At 44.8% G+C, this 19,749-nt stretch overlaps 1 protein-coding gene across 1 annotated transcript in view; it reads right to left on the reverse strand.

The window, feature by feature from the left end:
* The window catches only part of BRD4 (bromodomain containing 4), an 86,378-nt gene extending 70,136 nt beyond the window's left edge, over positions 1–16,242 (reverse strand). Inside the window, 1 exon segment of the mRNA XM_018051299.1 lies at positions 16,159–16,242. The gene's annotated coding sequence lies outside the window, so the exon portion shown is untranslated.

Here is a 19,749-nt window from a genome sequence, read left to right on the forward strand (position 1 = left end):
ATCAGCCTTTTAAAAAGTAAGGAAATAATAAGGAAATAAATGCTGGCATTTATGACAACACGGATGAACCTGTATGACATTATGCTCAATGAAACAAATCAGTCATAAAAAGCCAAATACTGCATAACTCCACTGTATGATGTATCTGAAACAGTCAAACTCTTATTAAAAACAGAAAGTAGAATGTAGTTGCCAGTGGCTAGGCAGAGAGGAAAGGGGAGAGTTTTCAGTGGCTATAGTTTCAGTTTTGCAAGATGAAAAAGTTCTCAGGATCTATTGCATAACAATGTACACATAGTTAACACTATCATACACTTACAAACGTTAAAATGGCAAAATTGTCTTATGCATTTTTGACCAGAAAAAATAGGTAGATGGCGTCACTGCAGCTTCCTCAACTCTAAAATGGAAATACGGCCCTTACAAGGCTTGTGTAAGAGCCAAACAAGATGCAACAGAAAGTGCTCGATAAACACTATTAACTCTGAAAATATTGACGTTTCACAAGCTGTAAACTACGAAACATGTAAAACCAAAGGCAGCCCGCTAGCAACAGCTCAGTGGGTGGGTTCCTGCCCACCTTGCTCAGTGGATTCACTCCAGGTGGACCCACCACCAGCACCTTCTGGAGTCACAGCTCCGTCTTCAGTCTCTGCTTGAACCTTAGTTCACATTCTCCACACACAGGAAATGGGGCCAAATGACCCAGCCCTGCCCCGAAAGGTCACGAAAATGAGAGTGGAAGGGAAGATGACAGGTAAAGCAAATTCCAAAGAGGGATGGGGGATTTTCTAGGCTATAAAGACAGGCAGAGACTAGAGAATATGATCTTTTCCAGGTAACTCCAGGATGAATAGTTTCCAAAGACAAAGACCTCACCCTGATGAGGGCTAATTCTCTGAGTGCTCATCCTGCACAGGCTTGGCTCTCAAGTCCAGGCCCTTTCTGGGATTCCTCTTCCAACCTCCTAGGGGTGGGGGAGAGGAACAGAGGAGAAATCTGCCTATCCATCAATCAGGATTCAGTCCCCACTATCTTCTCATCTAAATGCTGGCCCCAGGTCCTTCATTTCCACCCCCCACAGCCCCAGGGAGACTTCTCTCACCTTCCTGACAATTGCCCAAAACCTCCAAGTCTGGCAAACCCTCCCCGGAATTCTAGAACTGCACATCCACCTGCCCACAGGCCAATGTTAACATAGATACCTGAAAGCACCATGGGACTAAAATGAGTCCAGCTTCTCTAACATCTGTCAAACCGAGCACAATTGGTAGTCTTCCAGCCACTTTCAAGGCCTTATGTGCCACATTAGTGTAGTATTAACACACTAAATAACCCAGAAAACAAATGTTTCTATGACTGTATAAAGTTCCACTGGAGAGCACCGCTTTGAGTGGATTGCCTTTCCCTTCTCCAGGAGATCCTCCCAACCCAGGGATGGAACCCAGGTCTCCCGTATTGTAGGTGGATTCTTTACCAGCTGAGCCACAAGGGAAACCCTAGAAACTGGGCAGATCACTGTAAAATAAGAATGCTCCAAACTGGACCCTAAAATATGGAGGGAGTACATAAGCAGCAAAGAATCAAGCCATGGAATTGGGCAATGGTCTTGGGACAAAAGCCAGGAGCTCACAGTACAACAGGATGGGAATTTCAATTTTATCCTATATGCAATTTTAGAGTTTTAGAGCAACAGAATTATGCAGCAATAAATCTATTGTATTTTGATAATGTACTGAGTTGGGAAAAAAGTTCCTTCGGTTTTTAAAGTAAAACTAAAAGACATTATCCATTTTCACCAAGAACTTTATTGAACAATGTATTCGCCATTTTGTTCTACTACCTTTTGCCACCTTTCAGGCAACTGTGTAATTCCATCTTCCCAAAACTTACCTTTTTTGAGCAAAGAACTGTTTCAGGTGCCTTTTACAGTCAACCAGGGAATTTAATTTTTTTCCATTAAGAGAATTTAGAAGGACCAAAATAAATGAACATCCAAAGGTCCAATGTGTGGTGAGCAAAGCAGACAAATCAGAACTTCCCAGACAAGCTGTAACAATTTTTGCCTAATCACCAAAGAAACATGTGGTCTTGCATTATCCTGATGGAAGATTATGCATTTTCTGTTGATTAATTCCAGATGCTTTTCATCAAGTGCTGCCTTCAGCTAGTCTAACTGGGAGCAGTACTGGTTAGAAATAATTGTTTGATTTTCCAGAAGGACCATAGACACATCACCGAACTTTGGTGTGGTTGTTGGTTCATTTCGTTTGCTCCACAATCTTTCATTTCACATTACTGTACAGCATCCACTTTTCATCGTCTATCACAATTTGTTTTGAAAAACAACATTTTTGTTACATTTCAGTAGAGAAACTGTAGGCGGAAATACTGTCAGGAAAGTTTTTTTTCTGCTTCAGTTATGTGGAACCCAAACATCAAAGTGATCAACATAACCAAAATGGTACAAAAGATTTTCAACGCTTGATTTGGATATTTTGAGTATATGAGCTATTTCCCACGTGGTGCAACGCTGATTGTTATTCTCCACTAATGTTTCAATTTGATTGCCAGCAACTTCAACTGCTCTACCCAACTATGGTGCACCATGCAGTGAGAAACTTCCATCACAAAGCTTCGAAAAACACTTTTGACACAGTCAGTCAGTCACAGCACCTTCTCCATACACTGCACAAATCTTTTTGCTTTTCAGTTCCATTTCTGCCTTTCTTGAAACAATAAAGCATAATATGCTGAAAATGCTGCTTTTTATTTCATCTTCAATATTAAGATGACTACACAAAAATTAACCAATTTCATTAAATTTTTTTTTTTTAATGCATGCTGATATGACCAGCGTCACCATACAATCTAACAAAAGTTGTTTCGGATGACATTAAAGACAGCTAACCACTGCTACGGCTATCTTATGGAAAAAAGCAAATGAACCTTTTGGCCAACCCAGTACTTTCTAACTAGCTTACTAGTCAAGTTTTGCAGGGAATTTGTTTAACATCTACTATTTTCTCTTGACCGGATATTTTTTTCTCAGATACTCAAAGCCAAACCTTTATTTAATATCATTTGTCATTTTACAAACTGAAAGAACAGTTTTAAAAGTAAAATGAAACATCTATTTCTTCAAGGCACACTTGTTAAATGAATTACCATCGTTCTAACACTGGGTTGCTGCTCACCACCAAAGAGAGTAAGATCTCTGAAACACCTGTCTCACTCCCTCAAGCCCCAATCACATTTTAAATGTAATGGCATACAAACATAGGAGACACTTTTACTCATCACTGAATCCTCACTGCACATACAGAATACTGAACCCAGTACCTGATTACGCAGGAAGTTCCATGCACACACGATGAAGGAATCATCCAAGTCGGCAAGTTTGCTTCCAGCAGGAAACTCCTTGTAAATAAGAGTGCCTAAGTGGGAAATAAGCACCCGAGAGCTGGAATTCAATTTCACCCTGCAAAAAGCAGAGCTCAGAGACTGTGCAGCTCACAGTAATCATAAGAGATCATCCAGCTCACACCAATTTAACAAGCCTGGATGGAGTGCCTGGGCTAAAGGTGACACTCCAGCTTACTACTCCCCCAAAATTCCTCTTCTGTACTCATACTTCCACTGGAGTATCAAGGGGAAAATGGAGGTGAAACCAAATCAAAGCACTGGTGGAAACCTTTTCAGGGTGCAGCTTAATTCCACTTGTTTGAATTTCCTCATAAGACTCTTCAGGAGAGTGGCACAGAATTCTGGATGAAAACATCTGTCCAGTTACAGCAAAGACCCTCCTCTGATAATTCTCTGCCATGCAGACTGTCTCGTTTGCTTGCAGCACTATCCAGGTCTCCATCCAAGCCTCAGCTATCCTCACTGACAGAGCAGCCTAAACATCAGTTATTTTCCAATGTTCACAGCTGGACGGACTCTTCCTTCCAGGACTGCCTGGCCTGTACCTCTCAGAGAGTACTTCCAAGATCTACCTTATGCTATTAGGTACCATTCCAACCATCTGCATGCATTACATTCCTTCCTCCCTAGTCATGAACACTTGGGCTCTAGAGCCAGGCCTTGACACTTAACAGCAACCCTGTCCAAGTGACTGAGCTCTCTGGACGTCAAATTTCTTATCCGTAAGATAGAAATGATACCAGTACCTATCTTCAGAGGACTTTAAGAATACAGACGGTCTTAGAAATTCAACATACAGTACACCTGGCACACAGTAATCACTCAAATATTCACTAAAATGGAGTGACCATAAACGGATGCACAAGCTCCATCTGTGCAGGGGAATATAGTGGAGAAAGGGAAGTGATTCACACTGCAGTTCCATGCATGAAGGCTGACTCAGACAGCAAGCAGAATGAGTTCTGTTCAAACCTACCACTTCAGAATACGCCAGCAGTTTAAGAAACAGACTGCAGCCAAAAATTAAAAGACGCTTGCTCCTTGGAAGGAAAGCTATGATCAACCTAGACAGCATTTTAAAAAGCAGAGACATTACTTTGCCAACAAAGGTCCGTCCAGTCAAAGCTACGCTATGGTTTTTCCAATGGTCATGTATGGATGTGAAAGTTGGACTATGATGAAAGCTGAGCGCCAAAGAACTGATGCTTCTGAACTGTGGTATTGGAAAAGACTCTTGAGAGTCGCTTGCACTGCAAGAAGATCCAACCACTGTATTCTAAAGGAAACTAGTCCTGACTATTCACTGAAAGGACTGATGATGAGGTTGAAACTCCAATACTTTGGCCACCTAATGCAAAGAACGGACTCGCTAGAAAAGACCCTGATGCTGGGAAAGAATGAAGGCAGAAGGAGAAGGGGCCGACAGAGGATGAGATGGGTGGATGGCATCACTGACTCGATGGACATGAGTTTGAGTGAGATCCGAGAGTTGGTGATGGACAAGGAAGCCTGACACGCTGCAGTCCATGGGGTCGCCAAGAGTCACACAAGACTGAACTGAAGAAACCAAAAAAAAGGCAACCCACTCCAGTATTTCTGCCTGGAAAACGCCATGACAGAGAGAGGAGCCTGGCGGGCTACAGTCTATTGGGTCACAAGAGTTGGACACGAGTTGGTAACTAAACAAGAAACAAAGATCTATTCAGAAAAGCTATTTCTACCCTTTGAAGGAAAATCTGTTCATAGGCAACTACTTGCTAAAAGCCCTTTTCACAAAGAGTCAATGATCAAAGATTAGCAACTGTCTCAAGGTGAACAATTCGGGGGCGGGGGTGTTTAAAGAGCCATAGGCCAAAGAAGTACCCAGCTCTCACAAGTGTAAGGGAAGGGTGTTCAGATGAGCTCCCAGAGCAGAGGCCCACAGGTGTCCTGAGAAATGACACTGAGGACAGGCAAGCTAAGAGCAGGCTATCAGCTCCAATGTTAAGAATTCAAAACTGCACTCCTGGGATTACAAATATATATGAGCTATTATCTTGAAACAGATGAACATGAAGGTGGTGTTATTTCCAGACAACTAGTCTGTGAGCCCAATAGTTTCCTGGAATCAAAAGCAAAATGAAGACACAAATATGCAAACTTCACTACTTAGTCGTTTTTTTTTTTTTTTTAATATAACTGAAAGCACTTCAGAGCTAAATAACTTTAAATGAAGATTATGAATGAAAACAACCTACACATGTAACTCAACTGGGCAGAGCAAAGGAATTCATTACAGCCAAAGACCAACAGAAAATGAATGGGGGAAATATCCATTAGCACATATAAATTTAATTCAAACTTTAGAGATTAGGGGAGAGTAAAGAGGTTTTGTGGAGAAGGCGATGGCACCCCAACTCCAGTACTCTTGCCTGGAAAATCCCATGGACGGAGGAGCCTGGTAGGCTGCAGTCCATGGGGTCGTGAAGAGTCGGACACGACTGAGCAACTTCCTTTTCACTTTCATGCATTGGAGAAGGAAATGGCAACCCACTCAAGTGTTCTTGCCTGGAGAATCCCAGGGACGGGGGAGCCTGGTGGGCTGCCATCTATGGGGTCACACAGAGTCAGACACAACTGAAGTGACTTAGCAGCAAAGAGGTTTTGATATTGCTAAAAATAGGACAACAGGCTCAAAATGAGCCCCATGTCAACAAACCACAGCTTAATTCATTTCTGCTCTCCCAGAAATGAATCACCTGGTCAGCACTAGTGAGGTAATCTGCCTGACAGACCCCTGCCATCCCTAAAAAGAAAATGACCTTGCCACAAGCAATCTGTTTTTTGACGGCCTAGTTTCCCCAACCACACTCTCTGTCTTTCCTCTGTACAGCTCCGTGGGAGCACCTCCCTATCTGCTAGACAGGATGCTGCCCATTCACAAATCACTGAAGAAAGTCCCTAAGATCTTAAAATTTACTCCACTGAATTTTTAAAACAATATGCACTATATTCCTAGAAGTAATAGTTATTTTCCATCCTTTGACAACTCTGCCCCAATTATAAAGCATGAATTATTCAAGTTAATGACACTGAATTTCCCCTTCCTTCTACCAGACAAAGGATTTGGAAGAGAGAAGAATGGTATCATGCACACCACCTGTGCAGCATGTTTCAATCCCTAAGCACAAACGTATCACACTGAAGAATGGTATTTTCTCATCCCACAAGCTCTGTCTCCCTCAGTTTGCAGGTTCAAATGCAAGCATGGAAAAAAGGTCTCACAGCTAAGAGGAGGCGCTAAGCCACACAAGGGACCATAGCCACGAGTCTTTCTAAGTCTATCCATATCCAGCACAACCAAATGATCAGGCTAGCTAGCAGGCCACTGGATTACCTTCTGCAGCAAAGGCTCCAAGCCAACACCAAATCCTGGAAACAGTTTTATGAACAGCAGAAGTTGCTTCAGTGAAGAGCCCTAGAACAAAAACCTTCCTTCATCTGCAGCCACTGCAATAGGCCCCGTCTGGCATTTTGAGACATTCCTCATACCCAAGAAAGAGAACAAGCTGAAAAAGAGGCGTGTAGAAGGCCCCTGGGCAGATCTGCACCACAGCTGACACAGGCTGACAGCTCTGTGAAAGTCTCTGGAGGATTTTCGACAAAGATAAACCAAAATGGGGGCTCCACATTGTTTCCTAGGGTCATAAAAATTGCAAATGTTTGGAAAAGCAGGATACACGCAAAAACAAAAGTCTTCGAAATCATGAAGGGTCATTTAATAACAATAATTTCTCAATCTCAAAGTAAACTCCAGGAAATTCATTTTAGTACATGCTTCTTGGATGGGCTCTAGGGTTCTAAGAAATGCCTCTACCCCTAACTATTCAATGTTCACACATACTCATTTTTCTGGAGAAAGGATCCACAGCTTTGTCACCCTTTCAAAGGGACCTCCAACCTCCCCTTAAGTTAAGAACTGATGCTCTAATGAGAAGCAGAGCTGATCTATCCTTGGCCACTGGATCCTCCATTATTTTGAGTCCCTTAAAAAACTGAATAAATCCAACAGACAGAACTGTAGGAAGATGATTACTCTAGCAATGTTTAACACTTGTTTTTGATTATGGAAATCTGAGTAAGCTTTCTGTAATACTAGAGGAATGCCAAGTAGCAGACTTTACAAGAATTTAAGTATAGAAACAGCTTAACAAATGGCAAAATTACAAATGTAGTTTTTGTGTGGACAAAGATGAATTCAGTCTACTGACACAGGCTCCATTACAATTTCATTCATGAATGCATATGCTGATGTTTACCTACCTGGTCTCTTAACCCAGTCTTCCCCTGCACTTCCTTCCATGTTATAAGCATATCTCAGCCCCGTGCTTTCTAAGGGCTGTTTACTGATCAAATTAGGCTCTATCACCAGCGGCTGGAGTCTTCTTGCCCCACCAAGAGACTACTGAGACTTGGCCTGACTCCTCCCTGAGTCCCCACAGCAAACTCCTCTGTGCCTGAACCTGGTATAAATCATGTCTTTCATTTAATTCTGGACCAAGGATTTGGAATACCCACATCCTTAACTATCTTCACTTTATCCTTTTTCTTGAGTAACTCGTTATAAGCTGATTGCAGCTGATTCTGGTTTTTATGACCAAGTATGGAAAATCAACTTCCCTTCAGCCATCCAAAATTTACTGCTTCAAAATAGGGGATACACTCTACTTCAAACATAAAATGCAGACTGTTCAAAAAAATTATCCCATCTAGCATGACTCACAATGAGGAGCAAGATGCTGCTGGGGTTACCACTGGAGGTGAGCAAGTGGAGTGCAGAGATGAATGAATGTGTTATATTCAACTGAGGTGGCTTGGCATTCCCACTCTGAACATGGTCAGGGATGGGCAATGATCCAAGCCCATGTCTTCTGTCATCAGAGCACTACTGGGGAAGAACCACTCGACCTTGAAGTCAGGATATCAGAGATAAAAAACAGTTCTGATGTCCCTATTTGAGTCCCTGATTTCAGCTGTGCCTGAGGTCCACTCTAGACTTACTACATCAACCAGTAAATTCCATTTTGTTTCAACAAATCCCGTTTTGTTTCATGTTTGTTATTGATACCATAAGTAAGTAACCAATATAGCCATTTCCTTAAGAACATCTTGCTTGATTAAAAAGTTGGGAGGACACTATCTCAAGAGTAAAAATAACTTGCCCCCCAACACACACACAAAATACTCTTTACATATTTACTGTTTTGCTTGTTGCAATCTGCTGACGGCCTACCCCACATGCTTCCTCCTCAACTTCCCCATCCCACTCTACCCTCCAAAGAGTTTCTAGCAAGCACAGCACAAGGAAGAAAAGAAACTAAAGACCAATGCAGTTCACATGCTACTAGAAAGCATATCCAGGACAATCACTTTGGGCAAATGGTAAAGAAATAGATTGTAAAATGACCATCAAAAAAAGAAAAGAAAAATTCAGGGTACCCACAGTTAACAATGAGTGGTATCTAAAACAAGGCTATTTCATACTAGTCTGAAAAGATTCACAATAGGAAACAGATATCGCCATGTACACAATACACAGAATCACAGCAAAGGTTTTATGAAATACCCTTGAATGTGTAACACCCTTTGACATTTCCTTCTTCTCCCCCCTTCAACAATGATTGCAACCTACTAAATTCACTTCATAAACCAGAATTTGAAAAACAAGACCCAAAACAAGAATTACTTTCTCCTAAAACCTAGACTGTGGTCAAAGTTCACTGGAGCCCAAATCTATTATCTCATTTTACATACGAGGTATCGATTTTACATATAAGCTATGGTTTTTCCAGTAGTCATGTATGGATGTGAGAGTGGGACGATAAAGCTGAGCGCCAAAGAACTGATGATGCTTTTGAACTGTGCTGTTGGAGAAGACTCGAGTGTCCCTTGGACTGCAAGGAGATCCAACCAGTCCATCCTAAAGGAAATCAGTCCTGAATATTCATTGGAAGGACTGATGCTGAAGTTGAAACTCCAATGCTTTGGCCACCTGATGCAAAGAACTGACTCATTTGAAAAGACCCTGATGTTGGGAAAGATTCAAGGCGAGAGAAGGGGACGACAGAGGATGAGATGGTTGGATGGCATCACCAACTCAATGGACATGAGTTTGAGTGAGCTCTGGGAGTTAGTGAGGGACAGGGAGGCCTGGCGTGCTGCAGCCCGTGGGGTCACAAAGAGTCGGACACGACTGAGCAGCTGAACATATGAGAAACTGAGGCCTGAAGGGTGCACCTTGTCCGAGGCAGGCACACAGCAGATCCAGAGTCCCGCCCAGCTCCCTCCTCTCTCCCTCTTGTGCGCGGAGGCACGGCTCGCGCACAGCGGGCGCTGGCAGGTTCGCACGCCATGCAGTCTTCTGGTTTCAACCTTCAGAATTTGCTCACCCGAAGTATATGTTTCCTCAAACATACTGGGAAATGTTTTAAGTGTAAAATCCCCCAATTTATCTTACTCTCTCTTTTACACAAAATAATCTCAAAGGCCAACTCGCCTGTAGGCATGCATATGTTACTGCCTGGGGTATGACAACTGGGGATGTTAGCCACACACGAAGACACAGAAACTACGAATTCCTGTTTCTAGAAATTGCATAATACCAAGCCCAACACCTCTTCCTGACGGCACTTCCACAATGTGCCAGTGTCTCGTGGCATGACAGCAACTAGAAACAAATAGTTTCAGCCTTAAGTGCACACCAAGACAAGAGAAGTGACCACAGGCACAGTGAGGCCTGCTCAGCTATTCTTGAACCCCTTCGGCAGAGCAAAAGCAGCACTCTCCCCCACCCCAAACAAATATAGTACAAGTCAGAGACCCCCTTCCCTTCCCCATCTTAGTACAACCCAGATGCCAGGCACCCCCATCTTTTGTCTACCCAGTCAATGCTTAAACATACAGATCCTGTTTTACCAATAAGGAAACTGAGGTGTAGGGAAATTATGTAACTTGCCTGAGGCTGAGGTCAAGGTCAGAAGGAGGTGGGGCTGGGACTGATCCCCCGACAAGGACTCCACAGTTCTCCCTTTTCAGTACACAGCTCCACCCAAGCCCAACTCTGCTAGCCATAGCCCAAAGTCCTGAAACTTCCTACATTGAGAACAGGCCAACACTTGTCAAGGAACAGATCACAGAATAACCTATACCTAGGATGACCTTTAAAAAGCCTTTATTTGTAAGTATGTCACAGATCAAAAAGAAGAAATGTATATTCATTTAGGTGCTCTTAATTTTCAGTTAAACGCTCCTATCTGATCAATCTCTGAAAAAACAGACTCTCCAATTGGGTTTCACACACAGACACACACACAACGCATTCCACATGGAACTGGATCCTGACAGCCCCCAGTAAAGGTGACTGGCGTTGACTGGTTTTCTTCTGGCCAACAGGCCCAGAGTCCATCAGCAGGGACTTAGCCTCCCAGCCAGGAACTCCACTTTCCTGGACCACCATACAACTGCCTGCCTCCTTTTCCAAGGAGTCCCTGACTTGTGATACAAACCTTCCTGGAAACCAGAATCCTTTCACTATGTCCAAACGTCAACATACTTTAATTCAGAGTCAAAATAGGCAGGGAAGGTATAGAAAGATGCTGTGCTTGTGCTTTGGAAAAACTTCCTCGACCAGCAACTTTGGACGACTGTTGCCATTGTTCACATAACTGGGTTTTAATGAAATGGTTAAGTTTCATCTTAGGACTGAGAATACACTGGACCACCTTCCCCAGCTGGATCATTTCTCCAAAACTATGCACCCAACAATATCCGAGGGTGGGCACCCCCAGAACTTGCTGAATTTCCATTAATCCCATTACCATCCACTTTTAATCTCATTATCAGCTAAAGACAAATCCTCACTTAAAAAATCCAATCCACACTTTAAATCACCTCCCCCACTGAGCTCTACTCAAGACTTCACTCAAAGGAAGACACAGCACAGAGGGGGATCTGAAAGGTGCCTCGCTGGTCTTGGTATCACCTGATGACACAGTGTCCAGGCATGTCAGCTGGCACATCTTCCAAACCTTCAGCTGCTCTCCTTTCTAATACCTGGCTACCTCTCCCCACTTCTTTTCCTCATCCTGGGTAATGACAGCAAATAACCTTGAGAGAGCACCACCTCACTTAACCCTTAACTAAAAGATAGACAAGAGAAGTTTGGGGAAGGTTGAGTGACAGGCTGAAGGTCACACAGCAGGCAACAGGGCCAGGATTCAAACAGTATCAGTCCCTGGAGCAGGTCAGCAAAAATGAGACAGGATTGGATGCCAAGAGGCTGTTCAAGCCTTCCCCAGAGCATTCATATTACACTGGACTTCTATCACAGAGTCAGGAATTCTGAGACCTGATTTCAGGAAGCAAAGGCCAACTCTGGGCAGGAGAGAAGAAAGGTCAAAGAGCAAGATCTCAGAGACACTTCTGCTTCTCAGAAAGCTTCACAGAACACAAAGACCACACTTGGGTTTTACCTAATTGCTATTTGTTGGGGGTTGGGGGACTGTTAAGAGCTTCATCCTTATAAACAAGACACTGTAAAATTTGATTGGATAAAAGGAAAGTCATAGAACTTTTCCAGAAAACTAAATTGTACCAAGTTTCCAAAAACACACCCCCTCTGGTCTGGTAATTTCATTTCTAGATATGAAAAAAGGGGAAAACTTGAAAACCATGACCAAAAACAGCAGAATTATGGTATGTTCACATAATAGAATTTTAGACACCCACTTAAAATAGAGCATTTTGGAAACGTTCACAGTGTAATATTTTTTGAAAAGTTAAGCACAAAAAACCCTTACAATCTCTTTTGCAGATGATGTGGACCAACCAGTGTTATTACAGGACAGATGGACAGATGGCTGCTTTGCCCTAACTTTGAGACTGAACTCACTCTCCATCTATTTCTTTAGAATGGAATACATCCCCTGATTTACACTGGGAGACGTGGATGCAGTTTAATCAAGTTTAATCAGTTGAAGCCTGTTTGGACTCGGGGAAAAAACAACCCTAAGTGTTTTCAAACACTTTACAGCAATGGGACAAGTCAGGGGTGCACCTTCCAGACTGTTCTCTGTGCCTCATCAGCACTTTGCACTGTTCTCTAACAATTAAAATTAAGAAATCAAATGGGGATCAAAGCATACAGACTGTACCACAGGTCAACGTGCTGACATCCTTGTACTTCCATTCCCCCTTCTTTTAGATGGCTACACCACATTCCATTAAGATTTTTTCTTTTTTAACCCCCTCCATGAAAGTACTAGAAAAATCACTGCAATAAAAAGTCATTGAGCATGGTTAAGTGCCATGACCTAGTAATTCCACTCCTAGCTATCCACCCAACAGAAATTAATACAAAACGTCCACACAAAAATTTGTACGTGAATGTTTGGAGCAGCACCATTCACCATAGTTCAATAAAGTGGAAACCCTAATACCCATCAACTGAAGAACAGAGAAATAAAATGTGGCATATGCATAGAAGGAAACAGTATTCACTCATAGAAGAAATGAAGTACTGATTCCTGCTACACCATGCAAAACCCTGAGACCATTACACCAAGTAACAGAAGCCAGACACAAAAGGTTATATATACTGTACAATTCCTGAAATATCCAGAATAGGCAAATTTATAGACACACAGAGTACATCAGCAGTTGCCATGGATTGAAGGGATGGAGAGTGCCTGCTAATAGGGATCTCTTTTTAGAGGGATGAAAATGTTCTAAAATTGGTTGTGGTGGTGGCTGCACCATTCTGAATATACTAAAAAACCACTGAATTGTACGCTATAAATTGAAGAACTATCATTTGTGAATTATATCTCAATGAAGCTATTACAAAATGACTAAAAGCAAAACAGCAAGAGTTTACAGTAGTATAATGCTCACAATATACATAATTTATATCCAATAAATGGGGGTAAATTATATGTGCCATAAAGAAATCATCGTGCAAATATCTTTTTGTCTTCCTTTATAAATAGTAGGAGCTCAAAAAATCATGGATGAAACAGACTGGTCAATCACGTGAAATCAGGACTCGATGCTTTTTTTAAAAAAATTATTTTTACTGACAAAATGAGATTCACATTAAGAAATGCTACCCATACTCAACATTACCCACTTCACCTCCCTCTTAAAATACTTTTCCCAGGTCAGGACTGAACCACAACCCAAACCCACTCACCACATTTCAAACTGCAAAGTGGGAAATGTGCAGTAGACACTGCATGGAGGCAACTGCATGCCATGCTGCTTCGACTATTAATAAGTTTACCACAATTAGAGACCTTAACGTTACCTTAGTTAAAATTCACATTCCCTGAAAGTAACTACTAATTATACCCACTGTTAATATTTTATTGATTTAAGAAAAATTATTTGCATTTGTTATTATGGGCATGCCAAATTCTTCAATTATCTCTCCAGTTTATTCACTCAAAGAATATTACGGCTGCTCTTCAAAGGTGCTGAGGATACACTAAAGAATAAAAATAGGCAAAGACTGGCAAACAAAACCCTGCCCTCACAGAACTCACACTCCAGTTTTTTGTTTTTAAAGCACAATTTAACGAAATTTTATTTAACAAACTCATGTCTTATGAATTAAATGTCAGCATCAGCAAAGAATCCCAATTCTCACCTTGCAAATGTTCAGTCTTTTCTAAACACTAAAAATCACAAAGATTTATTAAACATCAGCAGCAGTTTTCGATGACAAGCCCCCTTTCCCAAGTTTTACAGATGTGCCTGGAACATAAAGACAAATGCGTCTACAATTTTATTCAAAATCAGAATTTGAAACGTTGATACAGACAACGTCTATTGATACAGACAACGACAGTGGGCTCTCGGAGCAGATTTAGCAGCCCAAGGTCTTCAAATCATTGATACCAAGCGGTTTTTACTGAAAATCTAAATAAAGACTCCAATCTCCCTCTAAAATTCATAATCTCAAGTCATTCAATAACCTGAATTGTGTAACACGAAAGTAGTGCATCTCCTCTACCTCCAAAAGCAAAAGTGCAATTTAGTTCAAAGATCACAACAACTGGCTCAAAAGGGTAACTTTTGGAAACAAAGTCTAAATTCCATTAAACAATTCAATAATTTAGTGGAAATTTTACAAAGTGGCCAATGATTCTCTTGCACTTCTTGAGTAATATTTTTTCTCATCACCCTCTCAACCAGGGAGAGTAGCCTTAAAGACACTTCAAACAGCCAACCCATCCTTAAAATGCAGTCACTTTCGCGTTCTAACTTTCATCTGTTGGCAAAATTTCTTATCTTCAGCAATTTGGTTGGGGCTGAATTCTAGCAAGATGCACACATGTGGGTTCACGTCCTCAGATAAGACAAACTAAAACCATCTTAAGAGACTCACTCCACAGCTTGAGCCCTTAAATACTGTTTCCTACTAAGGTTAAGTGGGTATGGCAGGTAACAGGGAGCAATGCATTTGTTTCAGATCACACTTCTCTCGATTTGGTTGAGGGAAATCAACGGAAAAGTTTTATCTTTCCCAGGTTGAAGACCGCGGGGAGAACAGGTTAGTTACCTAAAACCTTGGTGGAAAGATAAACCCCATCCAAACTCAACAAAAAATAATGTTTTATAATATGACTGGCAAGGTCATAAAACAGACTGTGCCATCCAAAAACTTCTTGAGACTGGTAACATACTCATAAATCCTACTGGGAATTCCTTTCTTTACAACCTCCAAGAACTAAATCCCAAGAACCAACAATTTAAGGAACCTGACAGCCCCATTCATAGAAATCTCCCAAACATTATTACAGCACCGAAGAGCCACTGGCTTAGAGGTACTCTGATGGTCTTTGTAAACAACGGGCAGGGAAAACCCTCTTGAAGGTAAGCAAAGGCACTTTAATTCTCATGAGGCGCAGACTCCAAGAGGTTACTTCTTGCATCCAGCACACATATAAAAAGTAACCCAAGGGCCAAGACCATACACAGGACCAGGTTGCACAAAACGTTAAATGAGTAAACAAAAATAACACTTCAAAATACAAATGGGTGATCCTGAGTAAAAGAGAGGTCAGCCACACAGTAAAAGCACATGACTCATCCACAGGCCTGAACACAAGTATCTGTACAGTCCACTACACCAGAGTGGGATTTCCCATCTTCATCCAAGCCTGGGCCTTAGGGGTATCTCAGTCGGGAGAAGTTGTGCTATTTCCGTTTTGGAGGGGAGGGTCATTTTATTTCGCTGAATCACAACTCCCCCATATCCCCACCCCAAACCACCACCACGCACAATACTGCAAATAGACGAGACGGTGGCAAGGACGCCAGCGAGCACCGACCGAGCAAAACAAAGCACCCAGTGAGGGGCTGCTGGGCCGGGAGTGGGTGGGTAAAGGGAGCCAGGCTCGCCCCTCGGAGCACGGCTCCTGCCCCCAACGGCCTCTCTCCGGGTAGGTGTACGGCGGCAGACTCCTCCCTCCACCTGGAGACCAGCTCCGTTCTCTGCAGAGCTCCGGGGGACAGTCCGGAAGGTGAGGAAATGAGGGCGGGGGCGCGCTGCCCCGGCCTGGGCCAGAGGACCAAAGCTCCAGAGGGAGGGCGCGTCGGGCCGCCCCACGTGAACACCGGGGCCGAGGCCGCCCTGGGGACCGCGGCCGGGAACAGTGGCGCTCGTGACCACCACGCCGGGCCCGGACTTACCCGGGCCTGGCGCACCGCGGACTCCGCGGCGGCCGCTTCCTCCTCCTCCTCCTCCTCCTCCTCACTTGACAAAATGGCGGCGACAGGAAGTGCCGGGCGCCTCGGCCCGCCCCCCGCCCGCCCCCGGCCACCCGCCCAGCCGCTGCGCCCGCGCCCCCCGCCCGCGCCCCTGCCCGACCGTCCAGCCGGAGCCGGGGTGAGGTGGCGCCAACGGCGGGGCGCCCGCGAGCCGCCCTGACGCCAACGGCGCAAGCGGCCCTAGCCCGGCGCGAGCGGCGCGGGGACGCGGGAGGCCCGCAGGCCGGGCCCGCGTCGCCCCGGCCTCCCCGCCCCCGCGCCGCGCCGATGGCGTAGCTCCTGGCGCACCAGCCCCATTACGCAATGCAGGTTACGCGAACCGCGCCGCGGGCCCCAGCAGGCTGCCCCGCGCCGTCTGCTGCCCCGAAGGGCACCGGTCCTCACCTGAGACGCTAGGCCGCACGCCGCCCCCGCCGGCCGCCCGCCGCCGCCCCCTCCTCTTCGGGCTGCCTGCGCGGCGCCGGGGCCCGCCCGCCGCTCCGCCGCGCTCACAGGCCCAGCTCGGCCGCGGGCACTGCCGGCAGCCGCCGCCGCCGCAGCCCCCGCTTCGGCTCCTCGGCTGCGGGAGAGCAGAACAAACAGCCGTGCCGCCGCTGCCGCCGCCGCCGCCGCCGCCGCCGCCAGCGCACTGACGTCACCGCGCACGCTGCGCGCGCGGTCACGCGTTGCCGCCGCCCGGCGTGCGCGCCCCAAACCGTGACCAGCGGGAGCGAGCTTAAGCGAGCTGGTGGCCGGGCGGTGAGTGGGAAAAGCAGGTGCTCGCGGCCCGCGGAGAGATGAGACCCCCCCACACCCACCCTCCCACACCTCACCCCAGACCAAGGGTGAGGGCTGATAAGAGATTTTGCACACCTGAGATAGGGGACCGCTCTGTCGGAGGGAAGGAGCCTCGCAGACCGAGGGAGGAGAAATCTCAGCCCGGGAGAGAGGACCTCTCAAACCGAGAGGGGAGATACTTCAGACCGAGAGGGAACCTCCCCCAGACCGTGAGGCGACCCCGAAGACCGAAAAGGATACACCTCAAAATGAGAGGGACCTCACAGACCGAGAGTTGGGATCCCGAAGACGGAGAGGAAACACTTCAGACCAAGAGAGGAGACCTGCAGGCTGAGGAAGGGGATTCCTTGGACTGAGGGAGGGAATAGTCGGAGGGAAGGCTGAAAGTTGAGCCTGAGGGAAAACATCTGAAAATAGAGGGAGACGTCCAAAAATTTAAGAAGGGATTGATGACAGGCTCTCAAAGAGAGGGAAGACACTGAGGATAGGCTCCACAAACTGATGACAGAGGCCGGGAGAGACACCTGCCTGAGGGAGGCCGCGCTGCAGGGGAGGCTGAAGGGTGTTGGAGGAGGCTGCAGTAGGGTCGGGCTTGAACGTTAAGAGAGAGCTGCGATGGGGGCGCTGGGGTGAGGGAAGGCAGATGGGAGAGGAGGCTGTTAGCAAGGCTGGGCTGGCATCTTTCTTGGCTGGCTCACCAGCCACTGGGATCTAAGGACTGGAAGGTATCAGACTCTATGCCTAGGGCGCTCTCCCTGCAGTTGGCCCCCAGCTGACCTCCTTCTCATCCTTAAAATCCAAACCACAAGCCAGCTCCCTAAAACGAAGAGATTAGGTTTAGGTTGCTTACAGTTTAATGTGGTAATCCTAAAAATTTTCAAATGAAGAGCCATAACCTCTTTTCCCCTTTTGCCCTTATTGTCACTCTTTTAGCATTTTAAGTCCTATCTTTTAAAAATAGCAAACTCAGTTCTTCTAAAATGTCTAGGAAATTTTAAAAAATGCCTGATGTCCCCCTTTTTCAGAACATATTGATACACTAGGATAGCAGTCAAATAGTTTTGTCTCTCTTATGGGGTTTGCTCCCCTGAGAAACCTGTATGCAAGTCAAGAAGCAACAATTAGAACCAGACATGGAACAACAGACTGGTTCCCAATTGGGAATGGAGTACGCCAAGGCTGTATGTTGTCACCCTGCTTATTTAACTTATGTGCAGAGTATATCATGCGAAATGCTGGGCTGGATGAAGCACAAACTGGAATAAAGATTGCCGGCAGAAATATCAATAACCTCAGATACGCAGGTGATAACACCCTTATGGCATGAAGTGAAGAGGAACTGAAGAGCCTCTTGATGAAAGTGAAAGAGGTGAGGGAAAAAGCTGGCTTAAAACTCAACATTTAAAAAGCTAAGATCATGGCATCCGGTCCCATTTCTTCATGGCTACTGGCTCGATGGACGTGAGTCTGAGTGAACTCCGGGAGTTGGTGATGGACAGGGAGGCATGGCGTGCTGCGATTCATGGGGTCGCAAAGAGTCGGACACGACTGAGCGACTGAGCTGAACTGAATAGATGGGGAATCAATGGAAACAGTGACAGACTTTATTTTCTCAGGCTCTAAAATCACTGCAAATGGTGACTGTAGCCATGAAATTAAAAGATGCTTGCTCCTTGGAAGAAAAGCTATGAACAACCTGAAAGTGAAAGTGAAGTCACTCAGTCGTGTCCGACTCTTTGCAACCCCATGGACTGTAGCCTACCAGGCTCTTCTGTCCATGGGATTTTCCAGGCAAGAATCCTGGAGTGGGTTGCCATTTCCTTCTCCAGGAGATCTTCCCGACCCAGGGATTGAACCCAGGTCCCCCACATTGTAGGCAGACGCTTTACCATCTGAGCCACCAGGGAAGTCCAACCTAGATAAGATATTAAAAAGCAGAGACATTACTTTGCCAACAAAGGTCCGTCAAGTCAAGGCTATGGTTTTTCCAGTAGTCATGTATGGATGTGAGAGTTGGACTATAAAGAAAGCTGAGCACTGAAGAATTGATGCTTTTGAACTATGGTGTTGGAGAAGACTCTTGAAAGTCCCTTGGACTGCAAGAAGATCCTACCAGTCCATCCTAAAGGAAATCAGTCCTGAATATTCATTGAAAAGATGGATACTGAAGCTGAGTCTCCAATACTTTGGCCACCTGATGCAAAGAACTGACTCATTGGAAAAGACTCTGATTCTGGGAAAGATTGAAGGCTGGAAAAGGGGATGACAGAGGATGAGATATGCTTGAATGGCACCATTGACTTGATGGACATGAGTTTGAGCAAGCTCCAGGAGCTGGTGATGGACAGGGAAGCCTGGCATGCTGCAGTCAGTCCATGGGGTCACAAAGAATCGGACACGACTGAGCAACTGACCTGACAGGGTTTGCTCACTCTTCACTAAGGTCAACTATAAATTAATGATAGGTCCTGGGCAAAGTAAAGACTTAACTTTTGCCCTTTATTTTAACAAAGCATGAAGTAACAAACTATTAAATATCAGCAACAAAGGAGGTAATTGTAACAAGTTCATTAAGGTTTATTCTAGTACTATATTACACAATATTGAAATTTGTGAATATCTCTAGCTCCTAATGTCACATACCTGGCAATTTGCAGAAGCTGATGAGAAATGGAAAAAGAATAGGAAAGTACACAGGGATAAATGAATATGGAGTAACAAACTTTTTTAAGAAAA

The sequence above is a fragment of the Capra hircus genome, chromosome 7, assembly GCF_001704415.2.
Source record: "Capra hircus breed San Clemente chromosome 7, ASM170441v1, whole genome shotgun sequence".
NCBI lineage: Eukaryota > Metazoa > Chordata > Mammalia > Artiodactyla > Bovidae > Capra > Capra hircus.